The sequence below is a fragment of the Orycteropus afer genome, unplaced genomic scaffold (assembly GCF_000298275.1).
Source record: "Orycteropus afer afer isolate SDZICR_OR568_19922 unplaced genomic scaffold, OryAfe1.0 scaffold00046, whole genome shotgun sequence".
Lineage (NCBI taxonomy): Eukaryota > Metazoa > Chordata > Mammalia > Tubulidentata > Orycteropodidae > Orycteropus > Orycteropus afer.
Genome location: NW_006921633.1, coordinates 16163700 through 16169681, shown reverse-complemented (window position 1 = coordinate 16169681; position 5982 = coordinate 16163700).

Here is a 5982-nt window from a genome sequence, read left to right as displayed (position 1 = left end):
ATTATCTTCTGTGTCTGTGTTAATTGGTTTCCCTTTTCTTTGTTGAAGAGGGTCTGTGCAGTCTTTCTGCCTAGTCTGCCATCTTGCCAGATCTCTCTGATGTCTGAATTCTTGACTGCTCCTTTCATTAGTGTTGATCATGGAACCAAGTCATAAGAAATCTTTGACAACTTCAATCTTTTCTCCATTTATCGTGATGCTGCTTATTGGTCTAATTGTGATGATTTTCATTTTCTTTATGTTGAGGTGTAATCCATACTGCAGACAGTAAATCTTTAATCTTCATCAGTAAATTCTTCCAATCATCTTCACCTTCTGTAAGCAAAGTTCTGTTGTCTGCATATTGTAGGTTGTTAATGAGTCTTCCTCCAATCCTTATAACATGCTCTTTTTCAAATAGTCTAGCTTCTCGGATTATTTGTTCAGCATACAGATTGAATAAGTATGGTGAAAGGATACAACTCTGATGCACTCCTTTCCTGATTTTAAATCATACATGTTTAACCCTTGTTCTGTTCCAATGACAGCCTCCTGGTGTATGTACAGGTTCCTCATGAACACAATTAAGTGTTCTGGAATTTCTATTCTTTGCCATGTTATCCATAATTTGTTATGATTCACACAGTCGAATGTTTTTGCATTGTCAATGAAACACAAGTAAAAGTCTTTTTAGTATTCTTTGCTTTAAGCCAAGAACCATCTGACATCAGCAATGATATCCCTCATTCCACGTCCTCTTCTGAATCCAGCTTGCATTTCTGGAAGTTCTCTGTTAATATACTGCTGCAATATATTAATTATAATTACATGTTAATTATCTTCAACAAGATTTTACTTACATGTGATGTTGTTGTTAGATGCCACTGAGTCGTCTTCGACTCATAGCAACCCTATGCACAACAAAACAAAACACGGCCTGGTCCTGCACCAACTCCATGATTCTTTCTATGCTTGAGCCCATCGCCACTGCCACCATGTCAATCCATCTCATTGAGGGCCTTCCCCTCTTTCGTTGAGCCTCCACCTTACCAAGCATGACATCCATCTCCAGGGAATGGTCCTTTCTGACAACATGACCAAAGTATGTGAGACAATGTCTGGACATTCTTGCTTCTAAGGAGCATTTTGACTGCACTTCCTCCAGGACAGACTTATTAGGTCTTTTATCAGTCCACAGTACTTTCAGCATACTTCACCAACACCACAGTTCAAAAGCATCAATTCTTCTTCAGTCTTCCTTATTCATTGTCCATTTCACACATTCATATAAGGTGATTGAAAATACCATAGCTTGTGTCAGCCACACCTTAGTGCTCAAGGAGACATCTTTGCTCTTCAGCACTTTAAAGAGGTCCTTTGCAGCCAATTTGTCCAGTATTATATGTTATTTGATATCCTGACTGCTGCTTCCATTGGTGTCGATTGTAGAATCAAGCAATGTCAAGTCTTTGACAATTTCAATCTTCTCTCCATTTATCATGATGCTGCTTATAGGTCCAGTTGTGAGGATTTTTGTTTTCTTTATATTGAGATGTAATCCATACTTCAGACTGTATTCTTCAATCTTCATCAGTAAGTGCTTCGAGTCATCCTCACTTCCAGCAAGCAAAGTTGTGTGGTCAGCATATCACAAGTTGTTATTGATCCTTCCTCCAATCCTGATACCACATTCTTCTTCACTTAGTACAGCTTCTCAGATTATTTGCTCAGCATATAGATTGAATAAGTATGGGAAAAGGATACAACCCTGATACAGTCCCTTCTTGATTTTAAACCCCCTTTTTCTGTTCAAATGACAGCCTCCTGGTCTGTGTACATGTCCCTCATGAGTACAATCAAGTGCTCGGGAATTCCCATTCTTCTCAATGTTATCCATAATTTGTCACGATCCACACAATCAAATGCTTTTGTATAGTCAATAAAACACAAGTAAACATATATCTGGTATTATTTGCTTTGATCCAAGGTCTATCTGACATCAGCAATGATATCCCTTGTTCCACGTCCTCTTCTGAATCCAGCTTGCATTTCTGGAAGTTCTCTGTCAATATACTACTGCAACCGTTTTTGAATTACCTTCAGTAATATTTTATTTGCATGCAATATTAATGATATTGTTTGATAATTTCCACATTCTGTGGTATCACCTTTCTTTGGAATGGGTACAAATATGGATCTCTTCCAGTCAGTTGGCCAGGTAACTGTCTTCCAAATCTCTTGCCATAGCTGAGTGAGTGCCTTCAGTGTGGCATCCATTTGGTGAAACATTTCAGTGGGTATTCCATCAGTTCCTGGAGCCTTGTTCTTTACCAATTCTTTGTGTGCAGCTTTGATTTCTTCCTTCAATACCATTGGTTCTTGAACATATGCCACCTCCTGAAATGGGTGAACATTGACCAGTTCTTTTTGGTACAGTAACTCTCTGTAATTTCTTCCATCTTCTTTTGATGCTTCCTGCATCATTCAATGTTTTGCCCATACAAACTTTCAATATTGCAACTCGAGGCTTAAATTTTTTCCTCAGTTCTTTCAGCTTGAGAAATGCTGAGCGTATTCTTCCCTTTTGGTTTTCTAACTCCAGGTCTTTGCACATTTCATTATAGTAATTGGCTTTGTCTGCTTTCTGAAATCTTCTGTTCAGCTCTTTTATCTTGCCATTTCTTCCATTTGCTTTAGCTACTCTCCACTCAAGGGCAAGTTTCAGAGTCTCTTCTGACATCCATATTGATCTTTTCTTCCTTTCTCATCTTTTTAGTGACCTCTTGCTTTCTTCATGGATGATGTTCTTCATGTCCCATAATTCTTCTGGTTTTCAGTCATTGGTGCTCAATGCATCAAATCTACTCTTTAGATGGTCTCTAAATTCAGAAGGCATATATTCAAGGTCATATTTTGGGTCTCATGGATTTAATTGTCTTCAATTTCAACTTGACTTGCATGGGAGCAGTTGATGGTCTGTTCCACAATCAGCTTCTAGCCTTGTTTTGGCTTAATATAGTTAGCTTTTCCATGACCTCTTGCCACAGGTGTAGTCAATCTGATTCCTGTGAAGTCCACATGTATAGCTGCCATGTGTGTTGTTGAAAAAACAATAAGTCATTGGTCTTGCAAAATTCTATCATGTGATCTCCAGCGTTATTTCTGTCACAAGGCCAAATTTTCCAACTACTGGTGATTCTTCTTTGTTTCCAACTTTTACATTTCAGTCACTAGTGATAATTAACACATCTTGATTGCATGGTCAGTCAATTTCAGACTCCAGAAGTTGATAAAAAATCTTCAATTTCCTTAGCTTTGGCTTTTGTGGTTGGTGCATACATTTGAATAATAATAGTATTAACTGGTCTTCCTTGTAAGTGTATGGATATATATTATCCTATCACTGACAGCACTGTACTTCAGGACAGATCTTCACACATCCTTTGTAATGATGAATGCCACACCATTCCTCTTCAAATTGTCATTCCTGGCATAGTAGATCATATGGTTGTCTGTCAAAATAGCCAAAACTGGTCCATTTCAGCTCACTAATGCCTAGGATATCAATTTTTATGCATTCTATTTCATTTTTGATAACTTCCAATTTTCCTAGATTCATACTTCGTACATTCCATATTCTGGTTATTAATGGATGTTTGCAGCTGCTTCTCCTCAATTTGAGTCATGCCACATCAGCAAATAGAGGTCCAAAGAGCTTTACTTTTCCATATCATTAAGGTTGGTTCTACTCTGAGGAGGCAGCTCTTTCCCAGTTGTATTTTGAGTGCCTTCTAACCTAAGGGGCTCATCTTTCTGCACTGTATCAGTCAGTGTTTTTAGGCTATTCATAAAGTTGCCTAGTGATGTATCAGACAGTGTTTAGCTGCTATTCATAAAGTTTTCCCTGGCCAATTCTTTGAGAAGTGGATGGCCTCTTCCTTCTTTCTAGTCTGTCTCAGTCTATAAGCTGCTTTGAAACCTGTACACCATGTGCAACCCTGCTGGCATTTGAAAGACTGGTGACAGTCTCAAGCCTTTCAGCAACATGCAAGTGCCACAGGATGACAAACTGATGGACAAGTTTGTCTACCTTACCTGTTCAAAACCTCTCTGCCCTCCCTTTACCTGGATCCTGCCACCTTCTCGGCTCTAGCGTTTCCTCCTTCCTGACTTTGGGTGGGGGCTGTCTCCCACTCCTCACCTGGATCCTGTCATTTTGTCAGCCCTGACATTCCCTCATTCCTGCCTAACAAGATTGGCCTGTTGTAATCCAAAGGATTTTCATTGGCTGATTTTCAGAAGTAGATCATCAAGCCTTTCTTCCTAGTCTGTCTTAGTCTGGAAGGTCTACTGAAAACTGTTCAGTATTATAGCAACACACAAGTCTCCACTGACAGACAGGTGGTGGCTGTGCTTGAGGTTCATTGGCCAGGGATTGAACCCACATCTCCTACATCTGTTAAGATGGATGAAGAGGCTCTATAGAATCACCTGGAGCTATTTGGGACATAGATATAGTTCTATTTTCAATATATGTTATTAGGGGCAAAAACCAAAGTGAAGAACAGCATATTTAGTATAATTTATGTAGAAAAATGGGAAAATTACATACACTAACTTGCTTACATAGACACTTGACAAAAGTGGGGTTTAAGATGGTAGAAGTAATATGAACATAATAAGGACTGGGAGATGACATCTTCTGACCTCCTGTAACTTCACAAGAGGAAGACAGAATTACCATCAGCAGCCCAAGGCTTACTCCTATGAGATCAGACATGCCGCCTTCCAGCCTTTTACCAATCCTGACACCAACCATCCCTCCCATAGCACTCACTACGTCTCTGCTGGGACTGATAATTCGTTACAATGACCACACAGAACTCAGAGACAATACTCATGTTTATGGGGTTTATTAGGGTAGTAACAGGCTACAATTCAGGTTCAGGAATGTGCTCAGGACACAACTCTTTGATCAGGATAGTTTCTCCTCTCTCTGCTGTTACCTCAGACATCCCTGTCCAGGCCTAGGCCTCTTGGCCTGGCCCCTGCCCTGCTTGTGAAAGTGTTGCAAAGCTGTTTTAGCTCTGCCAATAGGTACACCTAGGTGCACCCCACTCCATCAGCAAGCCTCCTGCCCAAGGGCACTCAGCTTTCTTGCTCTGTGAGCCAGGTAAACCTACAACTGTCTTGTGCCTCTTGGCTCCACTGTGACCATCTCTCTGTGCTGGGTGTCTCTCTACTGAGAGTCTCTCTCTGTCAGGTATCTCTACCTACGAGGTTCAGTGCAGGAATCTTGGGTCCAAAGATGCACTCTACTTCACCTCCACCCTCTCTCTTGATGACAGTGAGATCCCATTCTCTGCCTCTAGGAAGGCTCATTTTAAGCCTGGCAGAGTGATAAAACTAACCAATACCAACATCAGAGTTCTACACACCTTATTTGCCTGGTCCTACCCAGTAATACAGTGGGAGTTACAAAGACTATGGCTAAAAAAGCCATACTAAATTCTCTGCACTGCAGTAAGGGAAATTTATTTTCCCTGTATATTCATTCACATTTTTTAAAAAAGAGAAAAAACTCACAAGATATTCTATTTCTGTTGTTTTTAGTTTTTTCTTGGAAGGATAAGGAAAAACTTTTCAAGAGTGTATCCTTGAAAATATCTTAAGTATCCTTAGGGAGTGGAAGGGGTTTTGATTTTCATTGTTTGATTTTCTAACATGTATTTATTACTTTTATTTAAAGTATGATTTAACTGGCAGTGGGATTATAGGTTTTCTCTCCTCCTTTATGTGCTTGTAATGGTAATAAAAAAATGCATTTTTAAAAAAGCTGTGCTGGCTATGACAAAGCAACAAATTATGGACAACATTGAGAAGAATGGGAATTCCCAAGCACTTGATTGTACTCATAAGGAATCTGTACCTTGACCAGGAGGCTGTCGTTCGAACAGAACAAGGGGACACTACATGGTTTAAAATCAAGAAGGGAGTGCGTCA